The sequence below is a fragment of the Hydra vulgaris genome, chromosome 01, assembly GCF_038396675.1.
Source record: "Hydra vulgaris chromosome 01, alternate assembly HydraT2T_AEP".
NCBI lineage: Eukaryota > Metazoa > Cnidaria > Hydrozoa > Anthoathecata > Hydridae > Hydra > Hydra vulgaris.
This window is the reverse complement of record NC_088920.1, coordinates 64353880-64371310: the sequence shown is the minus strand read 5'-3', so window position 1 is coordinate 64371310 and position 17431 is coordinate 64353880.

The following is a 17431-nucleotide window of genomic DNA, read 5'->3' as shown; positions in this document are numbered from 1 at the left end:
AATATCGAATGTATTGAGTCTAAAAATGCAAAGAAAGTTATCTGAAACCTAAGGCCCATTCATATATTAAGGCTTGAAATTGAAAAAAAATGTCATAGTACACATACAAAATGACCCATTAAGGCAGAGGCGCTAAGTTTTGTAAAAATAATTGTTAAATTGTCAATTATGCTAAATGTCAATATAACATGACCCTAACATAATTTAAAAAAAAAATCATATGATCTTTAGATATTAAGTTACAATTTAAGGTACGACGTGTTAAAAATGATTAAGTACGAAGAGATATTTTCTGAGACGCAAAGATGTGGGATTCGGATTGGTTTTCGTTCAACAGCACGATAAAATTTCAATCTTCCAAAATTAGCATTTAGCATTGCAAAAAAATTGCACGTAATGTTTGGAAAAAATTTAAGCATTTCTGACTATGATATAGAAATCATAACAATTGAAATAAATAATAATAAAATGCAATATACGATCAGAAGTGAATTATTTAAATTTACGTCATAAGTAAATAACTTGTGGTGATTGAACGGAACGAAGAATCTCCGATATCACGATTATGGAAAAACTAGTTAATGGGCGATTGTCATAAAACAATTTATTTTACCATCATTTGTCTTAACTTTATTTTAACGATCTTTAAAGTTTGCATAAATAGAGTAGATATTTTATCATTGTTGTTGATTTTGCATAAATAGAACTTTTTTTTGCATAAATAGAACTTTTTAGTTGAGTATGAAACAAAACAAAATTTTTTATGAAAACTGTTGTTGCTTTTCAAAAAGAAATTGTGGATCATTCAAAAAACATAAAATTATAAACAATATGTTTTACTTTCATCAACTGGGAGATGTGGATGTCAAGAAAAACCTCATCAACTTAAAGGTAGTTATGTGTTATAAATGAACGCAGACTGCAATATAACTTTTATAATTACATACTTTATAACTTCTCTACAGTAAGATTTTGAGATAAAGCTCTTTGAACAAAAAAAAAGTGGCTCTTTTAATTTGTTCCTCACTCTTTTAATAAATAATCACTAAACCAATCACACTCTTGTAATATTCTATTTTAATAAAAACAACAATATATTTCAAAGTTGTGAATATTTTTTGTGAATAGTAAGAATCAGATTATAAACAATGCTTTAAATGACACACCTAATAATTGTTAAAAAAAATTATTTTTGGTCATGCGATTCAACAATAATAATCGTTGAGAAAAGAATGGGCTTATTGTAAATAGGCTTAAAAGAAGTCGTTAAAAGGATGAACAAATATGTGCTTTTCACCGGTATATGTTTGGTGTTGCATGGAGTCCTCCAAAAACATGCTTTCATCCTCACTATCTAAATATAAAAAATAAAAAAATATTCAACCACATAAAATATCTGATGAGAGATTCTCAACAGAAAAAGGCAAAAATCATAGCTTTTAAGCATTTAAACGATGAAACTGCTTTCTGGCTTAAAGATTTTTGTCATAAAAATCTTCTGGTTCGATACAGAGAGGACCAAAGAGAGTATTTTAGCAAGAAAGGAGTTTACTAGTAGATACATTCTTCATAAAAATAGAAGGAAAGTTATTCAAGCGTGTTTACTTTACTTAATCCTAGATAATAATCCTAGAGTGAAGTTGTTACTTTCAAATCCTTTAGTAATTTGGTCTACTATTTCAATTATTGCGTGTTCAGTTGAATGGTTTTTCCGAAAGCCAAACTGTTTTGTGTAAAATAAATTATTTTCATTAAAATGGTTATAGATTCTCTTATAAATTACACGTTCAAATATTTTTGAAAATGCAGAATATACTGATACAGTTCTATAATTAGAACTTCAGATTTTAGATTTTGTAAATTGGACATTTTTCTAAACTTTAATGTTTTAGGAAAAATCCCTCCTTTTATTGAAAGTTTTATACTATGGAACAAAGTTTTGAAGATGTAGTTTTTGTTTGAACCAACTATATTACTAGAAACGTCATCAAAGCCAGGTGATTTATTCTTTTTTTTTAAAAAAAAAAAAAAAGCAATGTTATGAGAAAAGTCGCAATCTTGCAATATCACGCTATTTAAAGATTGAGGATAATTTTGAAAAGAATTTGGGTTAGCTATAATTTTTGTAGCAAGGTCATGGCCAATGTTTGTAAAGTATTTATTTAACTCATTCAAGATTTGTAATGGACATTTCTTCGTGTAGAATTCCTTCGTGTTGAAATCCTTCGTGTAGAATTCCTTTGTGTACAATTCCTTTGTGTGGAATAAATCTATAAGGGAATTATGGTGTTGCAACCTTTAATGATTGTGCAAAAATAAATTGCAAAACTTTATTAATTGTCCATAGGGAATGGTTATTTAGCAATTATTACAAAAGCACCAGACAATTTGACTTTATGCAATGTCCAAAATGTCCGAAGTCACCCAGAGGGCACGGAACGTCCAAAGAACGTCTTAAGGACATCCTATGGACTCGTGACGCCCGCAAGACGTTGTATAGAGTCCCAAGGACGTCTGTACCAGCTGGTCAATAAAAGGTGTATTAAAAAAATCAAGGGAATTATTACTAACTCGTTTATAGATCATAAATACTTACATTCCCAAACGTCCAAAGGTAATCGCTTGTTTAAAAAAAAAAGCGCACCAACTCTGGCAGACTAATAAACTAGGATATAGCGACTAAGCTGTTTAATCAGTTTATGAGGAATATAAAGTTCATAAAAGTCACAAACCTTTTTTTTTTAATTTTATTTTTAGGTGCCCCTAGAATTCCATACAGTCTTATCACAGAGAACCGCGTAGGAGCATTTTATAGGAAATTTCACATCTCCTTCCTAACCGATGTTGCAAACTTGCCCAGAAGTGGGGTTTGAACCACTGATCTTTTGCTTCTGAAGCAAGAGTGCTACTATTGCGTCACGGCTGCTCTAAAGATATATAAATATATAACTCTAATATATATATATATATATATACATATATATATATATATATATTTATGTATGTATATATATATATATATATATATATATATATATATATATATATATATATATATATATATATATATATATATATATATATATATATATATATATATATATATATATATATATATATATATATATATATATATATATACCCAGCCAACATTGACATTCGGGTACCGTATGGTTTTTTTCTGGGCTAACGGGAACGGGATTTTAATGAGCATGTTTTTTGGTTTCCGGATGGGTCCCATTTGGTAGAAAAATTAATCACATTTTCTTGATTGGGTTCTATCTGGTTTCGCTTTTGGGAACTTTATGGAAAATCCGTATGGGAACGGGTTTCCCACAAAGTTCCCAAAAGGTTTAAACTTAAAATTAAAAAAAATCAGTACATAACTTACTCGATAGTTACCAATTCGTACTGTGCATAAAATGAATTTAAAAATTTAACTTTTATGCATTAAATTTTTTGTTTGCATTATGTTTACATAACAAATTAAAAAGAAATTGAGTTTTCGGTGTATAATTCCACTGTAAAAATTGTAATAAAATATCATAACCGCCTAAAATGTCACATCACCCATAGAATAACTGAAAGCAAGACTGAAAGCAAGACTGAAAGCAAAACTGAAAGCAAGAACTGAAAGCAACTGAAAGCAACTAGAAAAAGCTGAAAGCAAACTGAAAGAAAGCAACTGAAAGCAATTCGCTTTTGAGATTTTGTACTTAGAAGTGTATTAAGTACGTTCGAAGTATTCAAGAACATAATCAATCAATATACTACTGTGATCAAAAAGTAAGGTGAATTTTTTTATAAAATGAAAAATCTTTATTTATTCTTCCAAATCTGTATCGTCCCCCTCAAAATAATCCCCCCGGCCCCAATGCGCTTTTGCCAACATTTTTTCCAGTCTTCGAAGCATGCCTAAAAGTCCTCGGTAGAGATAGCCTTCAATGCGCGTGCCGATTCACGTTGGATCTCTTCAATGGACTCAAAACGATTTCCTCGGAGTGATCTCTTGAGCTTTGGGAACAGCCAGAAGTCACACGGTGCTAAGTCGGGCAAATACGGTGGTTGTGGAGCAACATGGGTAGAGTTTTTGGCGAAAAACTCACGAAGAACCAGTGCTGTGTGCGAAGGCGCATTATCGTGGTGCAAAATCCAAGAGTTATTGGCCCATAATTCCGGTCTCTTTTTGCGAATAGCTTCACGTAAACGTCGCATAACGCTTAAATAATATTCCTTGTTGACAGTTTCGCCAGTTGGAAGGAATACGTAGTGCACGATACCACAATAATCAAAGAAAACAGTCAATATGACCTTGATTTTTGAGCGACTTTGACGTGGTTGCTTCGGTCTCGGCTCGCCTTTTTCACGGTATTCACTCGATTGGTCGGTTGTTTCAGGGTCGTATGCGTAGACCCAAGTCTCATCGCCAGTAATAATTTGTTTGTAGACGTCTTGATAGTCAGAAAGCATTGCTTCACACGTTTTAACGCGACGCTCATTTTCAAAGAAATTGAGAAAATTCGGCACCAAACGTGATTTGAGTCTTCTGAGGCCCAAATGATCTTTCAAAATCGCTTGCACTGACCCAAATGATATTCCAACCATGTCAACAAGGTCTCGAATGGTTAACCGACGATTTGCAAGCACCAATTCTTTGATTTTGTTGATGTGGCGATCATCAATCGAAGTCGATGGTCGTCCGGAGCGTTCCAAGTCATCAACACGTTCTCGGCCTTCTTTGAAGTCTTTGTACCACTTGTAAACATTTTTTTGAGACATAGTCTCTTCACCGAAGGCCTTTTGCAACATTCGATACGTTTCAGCAGCAGAAATATCATTCCGCAAACAAAATTTAATAGCACTTCTTTGCTCAACAAAATTAGACATCGTGAAAATCGCCGAATGCACTTTTGGTACTTCAGAGACAAGCGTAAACAAAAAAAAATAATTATGAGTTTGATATGTAATTTGGCGCAAATGTTAATGACATTCCTACCAACTTAAAAATAAAAAAGATTGGACGATTCGAATAAGGCGGGAAGTTTAAATTAAAAATTCACCTTACTTTTTGATCACAGTAGTACTTTCACTTTAATAACTGCATATATATATTCAGTAGTGAAAAACAATTACAAACTATATTACTGATGTGATACTGATGTAAGGACCTACCATGGTATAAAGCAGTTTTTGTAAATTAATAGTAATAATAAAATTAATAATAATAATACAGAATATAATAATAATAAGAATAAAAATACTAATGCTAATAAAAGTAGTAAAAATAATAATTATAATAATTATAATAGTTTACAGCAATAACTCTAATAAAAATGATAATGTTAATTATAAAGAAAGTAATACCTAAACAATAGCAATAAGGGCATAGGGGTGGTTGTTTAGAGGAGTGCTATAAATAAGAAGCTATACCTACATTTATACATTAACTCACTCTTAAACTCACGCCACACACAAAGATGCGCACATATACATATATACACACATTTACACACGTATATATGTATTAAATGAACACATAAAAATTAGTAAATATATTATAGGTACACACATATAAATATACTTATACGCACAGACATATATACACACAATGCATACATGCATATAATTATGCAAACAGGTTCATACAGGCATACAAATAAAAAGCAGAAGGATGAAGAAGAAAAAAAGGAGTAGCAGAAAAGGTTTTAAACTAAAATAGTTTAAAAATCGGGGAAAACTAAAAATTCAAAATTAATTAAAGGTATAAGACAGTGATAATGATCTGTTAGAAATTTATTGAGTGTTTTTATGGAAGATAAATATTTTGATATTGGAAATGAAAGCATTTCTCGTAATGTTTGGAAGATTTATTTTCATCGAAAGTGAGGGAGAGTTTCAAAAGTAAACTAATTGATATTTAGTAGTTTGAATACCATATTTGCTCTTTTTTTTTTTGAAAGTAGAGCTAGGTTATAAAAAGATATAGATCTAAGTTTGTATCTATTTGTATCACTTGTGGATTTAAAGCAGTTGTTGAATAGGCATGGACATGTCTATTTAATAACATGTCAATAAACATGGTATTATGAATGATATCCCTCACAAAAACACAGTTTAACAAATAGATGAGTTCATAAAAGTTTGAATCGCTTGACTAGAAATGTATGTAGAATTTATTGAATATATTTGAAGTTTTATAAGATTTTTTAACTTGAGTAGATGAATTTTGCCCATTTTTTGGTGGGAATTAAATATGGCATGTCAAATATTGATCAATGTTTCATAGCTAACGAAATGTCTTCATTTGAAAAGCATTCCATTAGCTTGACTTAATTTGCATAACATCACTTTTACTTGCTGGTGAAACAAGAGATTTTCACTTAATATAATGCCCAAATATTTGATCTTATAAACAGTATTTTTTTTTTATACCGCTTATTCTGAAATTAAGTTTTTTGTAGTTTTGTTTTCTTGGGATTAAAAGCTAACTAATTAGTTAAAAAAAACTAATTTCAGACTTTTTGTTATTTAAGGAAGTTTTATTTGATTTTAACCATTAAACCAAACATGCAAGGTCATGATTAAGATTTTTATTAAGTTTCTTAGGAGGTTTACTAACAATAAGAAGATTGGTATCATTGGCAAAATGATATGTTTTGGAGAATTTGTCACATATGTTCAGATTGTTTTTATAAACATGGAAGAGTATAGGACCTAAGATTGAACCCAGTGGAAGACCAATACATGTAAACCTAAAATTGGATGAAGTGTTACTAATGCTTTCAAACTGAGAACGCATGTAGATGTACGACTTAAGCCATTTAAGAGCAACTCCTTTGACATCGTAATGATTTAATTTAGACAGCAGAATTTAATAATCAACAGTATCAAACGCTTTCTGCAAATTAACAAACACTCCAGTAGCAAACTGTTTTTGATTCAGGGCATCGCGTATTGTCTTAGTTATATCAATGAGTGCAATATGTACACTAATTTTTTGCGGAGGCCAAGTTGAAGGCTATAGAGACTATTAGATTGATTTAAAAAGATTTCTGGTCTTTTAAACATGAATCTTTCAATTAGCTTACCAATATTTGAAATTAAAGATATAGGTCAATAGTTACAATGGTCTAGTTTGGATCCACCTTTGAAAATAGGCACAACTTCAGCAACTTTAAATAAATCAGAAAACACTCCAGATTCGAATCATTTGTTTATTAAAATACTCAAAAGATAACTTATTTCTTTTGATGCTAAGATAAATATATGTATAGGAATGCTATTTGCTCCAGTGCTTTTTCTAGGAATATATAAGCCTTTACTTCTAAAAGTGTAACAAAGGTTATATGGAAGGGGTTAGGATTTTGGTTTTTAAAGCAGTAATTAAAGTTATGTCTAGTAGAGATGATTACTTTAGAAAGATTTTCTGCAATTGTGATAAAATTATCATTAAATAAGTCTGCGATCAGAACATTATTAGTTATAATTTGGTTATTTATAATTAAACTTTTGATGTTGTGGTTGTTTGGCTTTATAGCAACAGTTATTTTTATTTCTCTGCAGGTGTTTCTAAGATTGTTTAAATTTTCATTGAAATATTTTAAAGAGTATGATTTTTTTTTAATAACAAGTTGGTTATTTGATAATATTTGAACTTTAGAAAATATTCTTCTTTTGATTTCTCATTTTTACATTTTATACATTTTTTGTGAAGTTTAATTTTAATATGTATCGATTTAATGATGCCAACAGTAATCGATGTAGTTTTATTTGTATTCTTAGAAGAAAATTTAAAAGAGGTATGATAATCAAATATTTTGTTTAGCGTCTCTAGAAATTTCAATAAAGAATTATAGATACTATAAGTGACTTAATGACTTAGTGGTAACCATTTAACATCTTTAAGGTCTTTAAAAAATAACTTTCATTAAAGTGTTTAAAACAGCGACGATATATTTTTCTTTTTGGTTATTTAATATTCTTGCTGGGAAAAGCTATAAACTGCGTATGATGGTCAGCAAGAGATACTGTAAGGTTTTCAGATACAAAATTAGAGTCTTAAAAGTTTAAAAATATGTTATCTATGAGTATTTTGGGTTGGGGTGTTATTCGAGTTGGTTGGGTCATAAATTGGAATAGAGAAAAAAAGCACATGGAATCAAGAAAGTTAGATACATTAATGACAAAAAATTAATGTTAAAGTCTCCTAAAATCATTATATTTTTATTTTCTAAGGACAACTTGTCATATAGAGTTTGCATGAATTGATTATTAAACTCATCTGTGCACATGCAAGAGTGACGGTAAATACATCCCACGATGATATTTTTTTCATTTGGCAGTAAGATTTCAATGAAGTTTGATTCAAGTTTTTTTAGTTTTAGAATTTGAAAGCCAGATCTCAACTTGTACTTTAAGTCTAATTTTATATACAGAAGTATCAATCCTAAGTTGAAATAACATTCAGTATGTTCAAAGGTGTAACCACCTAATGAAATATCAATTCTAAGCATTTGAGTTTGCTTTAATAAGCCTCAGATATTGCAATAATATATGGTTTGTTTTTCATAAGGGCTAGCAGACATCTAAGATTATCAATGTAGAATGTCAATGATAAATTAGAGTCTTGAACAAACTAAATATTTCTATTTTTATCACTGTAGACTGAAATAATAGTTTAATACTAACTGTAGATAATATTGTAGATGATATGGTAGATAACAGAGGTTTTAAAGGAATAAATATTAATTAAATCATCAAGGGGATGTAATATTTTAGAAGAAACATATCCGATGCATTAAAGACTCATAAACCTTGCTTATGATAGTAAGAAGGCTAATAGAAAGATAGTTAGAATAGTCAAATTGCTCTCCAGAATTTTTGAAAATTGGGATAACAGATGCGCTTTCCATCAGGCTGGAAAACAAGACTCTGATCATGCTTCAAGTCAGATGATGTATTGCGTGTTTAGTGGAATTATCTTTTTTCAATCCATATTAACTGGTATTTAATATTTTATTTATAGAAAGATGAGCATATATTTTAATGTAAAGAATCCTTTCAAAAATTCTTAAAAACAGAGAGTACAAAAATTGGACGATAATTAGTTATATTGATAATATTCTCCCCCCCCCCTCCCCTTAAATTTGGTGTAACTTTAGCAATCTTTAGTTGATCGGGAAATATTCCTTGTTTAATTGAACAATTAATGATCTGAAAGAGTATAGTTTTTATGATCTCGTAAGATCCCGGCAACAGGAGTTAGTTGACGAACTGCGTTTATCTTCATAGCCTTTTATCAGAAAGTAACAAAAGTTAAACAAAACCTTCCTAATTGATTATTTCATCATTTACTATAGTATTGTTAGGATTCGCGCATGCGCATGGGAGATATTAAGATTTATGTGTTCTTTGGACAAAATTGTTATTTTTGAAACACCGCTTCTTTTTTACTTTTTTTACTTTTACAAAGATAGTAATTAGTCGTATGAATAAAAAACTTTTGTAAAAATTTTAGTCACAATTGGTTTACTATTTCCAGTAAGACATTTTTTTTAATCGTTGCCGTTTTTAGGATCTATAGACTGTTTATTGAAAAAAAGCCTTTTGGGGTAAGTTGGCTCATAGCATTTAGTATGGAAAAATATATATATTTTTATGAATTTTTTTATTTTTTTATTTCTAACAATATTGAAAAAATTTATTATTACAAAACCAGCTAAAGGTAATACTAAGTTTTTAGCTAAAAATTGTTGCCAAATTGAATAGTAAAAAAACTTCTATAAATTTTACACTTTATATTACATTAACAATCATTTTTATAGTTTGCACCAACTTACCCCGGGGTGGGGTAAGTTGGCTAACTTTTTTGTGTTTTGTTTGAGGCCCCAGAAAATTTTTTTAATTATGAATGCAACTTTAAATTGTTACCTAAACTCATACTTTTTAAGACTGCGCTTTAACATTTACAAAAAATTTTGGCGTTAGGGCTACATAGCTCAAAGAGTAAAAACGGAGACAATTAGCCCCGGTCTCTCCTACCTTTGATTACACCATCTTACACTGAACAATTCACAAGGAGGAGGTAATTGTTCAGACAGATAACCTGTTTATGTTTATATAGGTGGTATTAAAGTTTTAGGTACACTTCTAACAGTTATAGCCCGAAAGCGCAATTTCGTTATCAGTTGGATGGAATAAATTAGGCGGATGGAATAATCTACCACAGCACACCACATCTAGTTTTTATTAAATTTGAGTTGTTATTTTCATTTATAATAACACACTGTTGTCTGTTATTAAAGAAGTTTTTGAACCATTTTAAGACTTGCTTTTTTATATCATGCTTTTGCACTTTTTTTTGTAAAATTTCATGATCGACGGTGTCAAACGCCTTTGACAAGTTAATAAAGATCCCCAACGTAAATTTTTTATTGTTAAATGATTTATTAATTCTGTTCAAGATAAAGGTTTTGCATTCTCTGTTGAGTGTCGCTTTTGGAAACCGTATTGGCTTTTATTTATAACTTTGTTGGAATTTTAGTAATTATATACTCTATATAATTACTAAAATTCCAACATATATTATAGTAATTATATAGACTATTCTTTTAAAAAGTTTTGTAAATACAGAAAAGATTGACATTGTTTAAAGAGTATGTATCTTCTGATTGGTACAAATTTTTGAAATTTTCTATTTTTGCCGGTACTACACCTGTTTTAAGTGATTAATTGAAAATTTGGAAAATAGGGTTATGCACCTCTCGAAAAACATCTGGTACTACATTACAAGAAATGTTATCAAAACCTGGAAATTTAGTTTTTTTGAGAAATTTGATAGTTATTTAGAGTTCGTCTTGTTTTAAGAGATTTGATAGCTATTTAGAGTTCGTCTTGTTTTAAGAGATTTGATAGCTGCTTTGGGTTCTTGTTTTAATTCGTTAAAGTTTAAGGAACAGGGAGAGTAACTTTCAAATAAATTTTTCAGGCATTGAATTCTAGACCAATGTTAGCAAAGTAGGTGTTAAATTTTTTAGAGATATCATTCCTTTTATATACATTTTTTTCATTAGTTGTTATTCTCGAAGGCATTTTGATATTTTATTTAATTATATTTTTTTTTGAATTGGAAAACTCTCATTTTATTGTGAGCAGAAAGTATCTAAAAAAATCATTGTAAGCTGAGTTAGTGTTTCTAAGGTTACAATCTTGAAAGACCTCTTTACAATTAAACGTCGATATTAAGTACTTAAATTTTTGAATAGAAGACTCAATAATACTTCTTTTAAACATATGAAATTTGAATTATCAAATTTTGTAGCAACCTGAGACAAAGAAAAAATATAGGAAAGTGATCTGAAATATCCGCTTAAACTATTCCGAAATTTAGAGAAGTATCTTGTATTGAGTTTGTTAATATATTATCAATAGCCGTAATGGAATTAAAAGTTGGCTGGATTTCATTATTTTTTATAATAGTATGCTTTATGTTCATTATTTTTTATAATAGTATGCTTTATGTAATTTAAAAATTTAATATTATCTTCCTTCGGGTGGTATACAGTAAGTAAAAACTGGGAAGTTTTTTAATGCAGTGTTAATTATTTCCATTGTAAGGATCTCACTATCACCATCAGAGATCGATGATCTTTTCTAAACTTAATGTTTTTAACATTTCGGATAAGGTAGAGTGGAGTAATCTGAGCCTATTTTCACCTATTTCTGACTATGAGCAAAAAATATATATATAGCAAAACAACTTTTTTTTTTTTTGAAGAAAACTATCTTAAAATTATGATTAGACATCATTTTTAGTCACATCAAAAAAAGTTTATTCATGACTTTAAAACTATTTTTATTCAGGTAGGGTGGGGTACGTAGGTAGCTTAAGTCTTTTTTTAGCTACTTTTGATAATGGGCAAAAAAAAAATATATATATATATATAAATATATATATATATATATAAATATATATATATATATAAATATATATATATATATATATATATATATATATATATATATATATATATATATATATATATATATATATATATATATATATACGTATATATATATATATATATATATATATATATATATATATATATATATATATATATATATATATATATATATATATATATATATATATTCATGTAGCAAAACAATTTATTTTTTGAAGAAAGCTTTAAATCGTGATTAAAGTTTATACATAACTTTTAGAGATGTCTAAGGAGCACTAATTTGAGTTCTATTCTAAAGACCTACATTACCCCGTTTAGTGGGGCAATGTGGTAAGTTACATTTTTATTATTTTTCAACCAAATATACCAATTTATAGTAAAATATGACTAAAGCCATTGAGTACGTATTATATTTAAATTATTTGATCAAAGTTTGAAACAAATTAGTACTTTAATAAATGTTTTAAACGCAAAAAATCTTTCCTCGTTCGAAGCGCTAAATAATAAACGCAAAATTGATATATATTTGTTTATCTTTATTAGGTAATCTCCATGGTATGCAGAGCATTCTTGTGATTCAATTTCCATAGTTTTTTTTACAAATTTTCCTAATATATAGAATAAATCTGAAAATGTGATTCTCGAAAATGAGTACATGATATTCAATTTTAAAAATCGAACTTATAAAAGTCAAGTAATGATGAAATTATGTTTAAGGAAGAATTTAAAGCGATAGCTTAATTGAAAATTATCCAAAATATTTTGTGTTATGTATTAGAGATTCAATAATCCACAAAAACGACATGTTTATATGAAAAAAATATTTAATGTGCAATCCTTCAAAACTGCTACGCTGCGTTATCTACTAGTTTTAATTGAAAATATGATAACATTACATTTTTAATGATCATCTAAAGAAATTCATAGCAACATGACTACAGAAAAATGAATCAAGAAACATAGTCAGACTTCTAATTTATTCTAATATTCATTTTAAAGGTATTTATTGTTTTATTAACATTCTTAACGGCACAAAACACATTGACATATAGACAGACATTACCCCACCTAAAAATGTTGCTTATTTCAAAAACATTATGCATCATTCCGTCTAAAAATTAATGGAACTTATTTATCTGATAACTTTTTATTCAGATAAAATATTTTCTGTGTTAAACCCCGTTATTAATACTTTTACTCAAGTTTAAGGTTTTTGAATAAAATTTCTTATTAAATGTTTGCGTCATTTTGAATAAAAAATATACTTAAGAATTCGTCTAGTAAGCTGGTATTTAAATTTTAGAGAGCTGTTTTAACCATCAATAATATACAGAAAAAAAAACAACTGCCTAAAATCTTTCTTGTGAAAAACTGATAAATATTGATTAGACCCATAATACTCCTTAGACCAACATTACCCCACCCTACCCTGTAGGTTATAATTCTTCCTTTCCTTTTGTTAATTGCTCTTTCATAGGAAAATATTTTAAATTTGAATTTTGAGATCCTATTTGGTCCTTTCTGCTTTGTCCGAGCACCAAGTTTTTGTAATCATTTATAAGTAAACTTCTAATGTTTTTGTTTATTTTTTTAAATTTTTTTTTTAAATTTTAAGTTTTTTTGTTTTTACTCATACATTTTGCTGTTCATACAATAATAAAAAAAAATTATTCCATAAAAAAAAGAAAATATATATATTTATATTTTATATAAACAGTCAGGGGCTAAAAGAAAGTTTGGATGACAAGAGTCACCACAATATTTTCATAGAGCCCCTATGTGACCTTTAACAAGTGCAAAGAAAATACAGTTAATATAATAAAATAAAATAGAAATAAAAAAAAACTCCGTTAAAATCTTTAAAAAAGTAACAAAACTCCTTAAAAAAAAAATAAAGAAAGAAAAAAAGACAATAAGAGGAATAAATTCCTGTGAATATATCAAAAAATTAGGTTAAAAAGCGATAGTGTATATTAAAAAAATGATAGTGTATATGTTAAGTTTCAAAGCTGTCATTTAATTTCAAAATTTCTTTTTTTATATAAATCTTATATGAGTTTACTGCTTTCACCATATCGATGTGGTTATTTTTAAAACTGCTCCATAACTTAGGCCCTCGATATGTTATACTATATTCTTTGTATTTAGTTTGTATTTATTATATTCTTTGTATTTAGTTAGTTTACGAGTTAGTGTGTATGTGACCCTCTCGTTTGATCTCAGAGAATAGTTATTGTTTTGATTTATCTTAAATTTTGTTTCAAAGTTTTTCGGTGTGAGATTTTTTAAATGATAATACATAAAGATCGTGTGTTGAAATGTATTTATCTTGTATACATTCATCATCTTCATTTCCCTCATTAATGGCTTTGCATGCACAAATTTGTTTTTTCCGTATATAATTCTGCAAGCATGTTTTTGTACATTGAATATCCTTTTAAGTATAGAGAGTTGTGTGCTTGCCCACGCAATTTTACCATAATTAATATAGCTATGAATTAGGCTGAAGTATATTAATTTAAGACTTTGAGTATTAATTAAAGGACTTACTCTATACACTATAACAATAGTTTTTTTAAATTTTGATTCAATATATTTTATGTGGGAAAGCCAAGATAAGTTTTCATCTTCATAGACTTCTAGGTACTTTAAACATTCTTGTTTTTTAATTTGTTTACTATTTATAGAAAGAAATGGTAATTTAAGCGGCAGGTTTTCTTCTTTCTGCGTTTTTTTATAAAATAATGTATATTGAGTTTTGTCTACGTTTATTAAGAGTTTATTAGCTCTGAACCATTTATTTACTTTTAACAGCTCTATATTCATTTCACCATATAGCTGAGCTCAATATTCATTTCACCATATAGCTAAATTTCACCATATAGTTCAAATTTAAAGTTTTGAAAATATTTAAACACAGCATTTCAAAGTTTATTATTTCAATACCCATATTCGAAAAATAAAGTTAAAACTTTTGAAAAGATTAAACCTCAGGTCTCTTACTCCGGAGGTTTAAGGCCAGTTTACGTAAATTTTGGGTTTCTTTCGTTTATGTGCGGGTGACGTGCTCTTTTATTGTTTAGATCTTGCAGGAGAATTTGAAAATGCTTCACAGTTCATTGTGGATTAGGGTTGTCTAAAAATGGCAAAACTATTTATGGGCTACGTATAGACATATGGTACATGTTTCTACCAGTTTTTGGGGCTAAAGAATTCATTTTTGGGCTCCATTTTAAGTATAGAGTGGCCATGACTACACAAGTGATCCTTTTAGAGTTTGTTAAGGGTGGTCACGGGATGTCTCAATGATTTTTAAATTAGATGGGACATGTAGTATGTCTAAATATAGGTAATTGTGGTCAGAGAATTCAAATTTGGGCGTATTTCGTCTTTCAAAGTGGTCATAGCCATTCAAATAGTCACTGTATGGGTGGTCAATGGTGGTCCTGGGAATCCCAATGATTTTTCAATTATACGGGACTTATTATATGTCTAAATATAGGTAATTGAGGTGAGGGAACTTTTTTCTAGGCATATTTAGTCTCTGAGAGTGTTCATAACTGTACAGTTGCTCATTTTAGTCATGGTCAAGGATAGTTCTGGGATGGTTTTTTATTTAAATAGAACAGTTATATGTCTAAATATAGGTAATTTAGGTTGAGGAATTCAAATCTGGGCATATTTGTTCTTTGTTTACCTGTGCAATTATATTCATTCATTAGGAATGGATATGATTGCATACGTAATCATTTTAGGAGTGGTTGTAGGTTGTCAAGACAGTATTTTCTTAATTATTTTATGTACTTAATTTCTTTGGTATTGTTAATTATAAACAAATACAATAAAATTGAACTTTATTAACATAATTTTTTTTATAAATAAGAATCTAGGTAATGACATACATCATACATTAGTACTTCAAGAACTCCTCCTCGTGTATATTATTTATAAAAAAATATGAAATGAATATTTTTCACAAATAATATACTTCTATTTTTTATGGGGGTTATTTAAATAAACAAAACACATTTAACCCGTCGAAAGTACAATTTTCTAATTGAAAACAGCATTTTAGAAAAGTTATTTAGATGACATTCAAATTAGAGGTTCTATATAATGTAGTTTTCTCGCATTCAACACAACGAGAAATTGAAAATCCTTTTTTCTTGCACACAAATTTATCTCTACTAAATACTCTTCTTTTTATTTAAATAAAAACTTTCTACAACATTAAAATCGTCTTCTTTAGTTTTCTTCATTGCAAAAATATGATTGGATTTTATTTATAATAAAAAGCCTAGCACCTACTGGGCTTAGCTGAGCTCAGAAAATTTTTATCTATATATATGAGAGTGTTAAAAAAGAAATTGCGCATATTAAAGAATTTTATTAAACGCTTTACAAAAATGCAAGCATAAAAAAAAAATTTTTATATTTCTTCTTAATATTTCAATATATGATGTTGATGGACTTATATATGCCGTTAAGAAATTAAAGTGCAATGTTTGTATATTCTTTTGGTGCACTAAATACCAAATTGTACTTATTTAGGACGGTACCTATGTTATGCAGGTTTAGGTATAAGTTATACATTATGAATAATTTATGCAAGTTAATCAAATTTTTGCAAATTCATTAGACTAATGAAGATTTGCACTTACGCTAGCTCTTAGTCGCTCTCATTATACTTAATAAATTTCGAACTGTACACTTCTGTTCTAACGTAAGAATGAACTTAAGTTCAAAGGTTTACTTTTTAGCTTCTTATAGACTGTAAATCAAAATAAACCTTTTCAAGTATAACAAATGGTTTAACACAAAATATGTTTTTATAACAGGTAAGTGACTCATAAAACAGGTGCATTTTAAATGTAATCTATTATGAATAAACAATTTATAAATATATTTATACATATTATATATATATATATATATATATATATATATATATATATATATATATATATATATATATATATATATATATATATATATATATATATATATGTATATCTATACATATATATATATATATATATATATATATATATATATATATATATATATATATATATATATATATATATATATATATATATATATATATATATAAACTATGTTAGTTTATTCTACAAATACTGTGCTGATGATCTTCAAGAATAGAGCAATAATAAATTAGTAAAAACACTTATCTAATTTTGTATGTATGTATGTATATATATATATATATATATATATATATATATATATATATATATATATATATATATATATATATATATATATATATATATATATATATATATATATATATATATATATATATGTATATACGCATATATGTATGTATATATATCAGGCCCGCTAGAAACCAACAACACGGGCATCTGAGCCCCTCCCCCCTCCCAATGATTTTTTTAAATAAATAATTTTGAAAAAATTGACTGAAGAGAAGACAAAGAAAA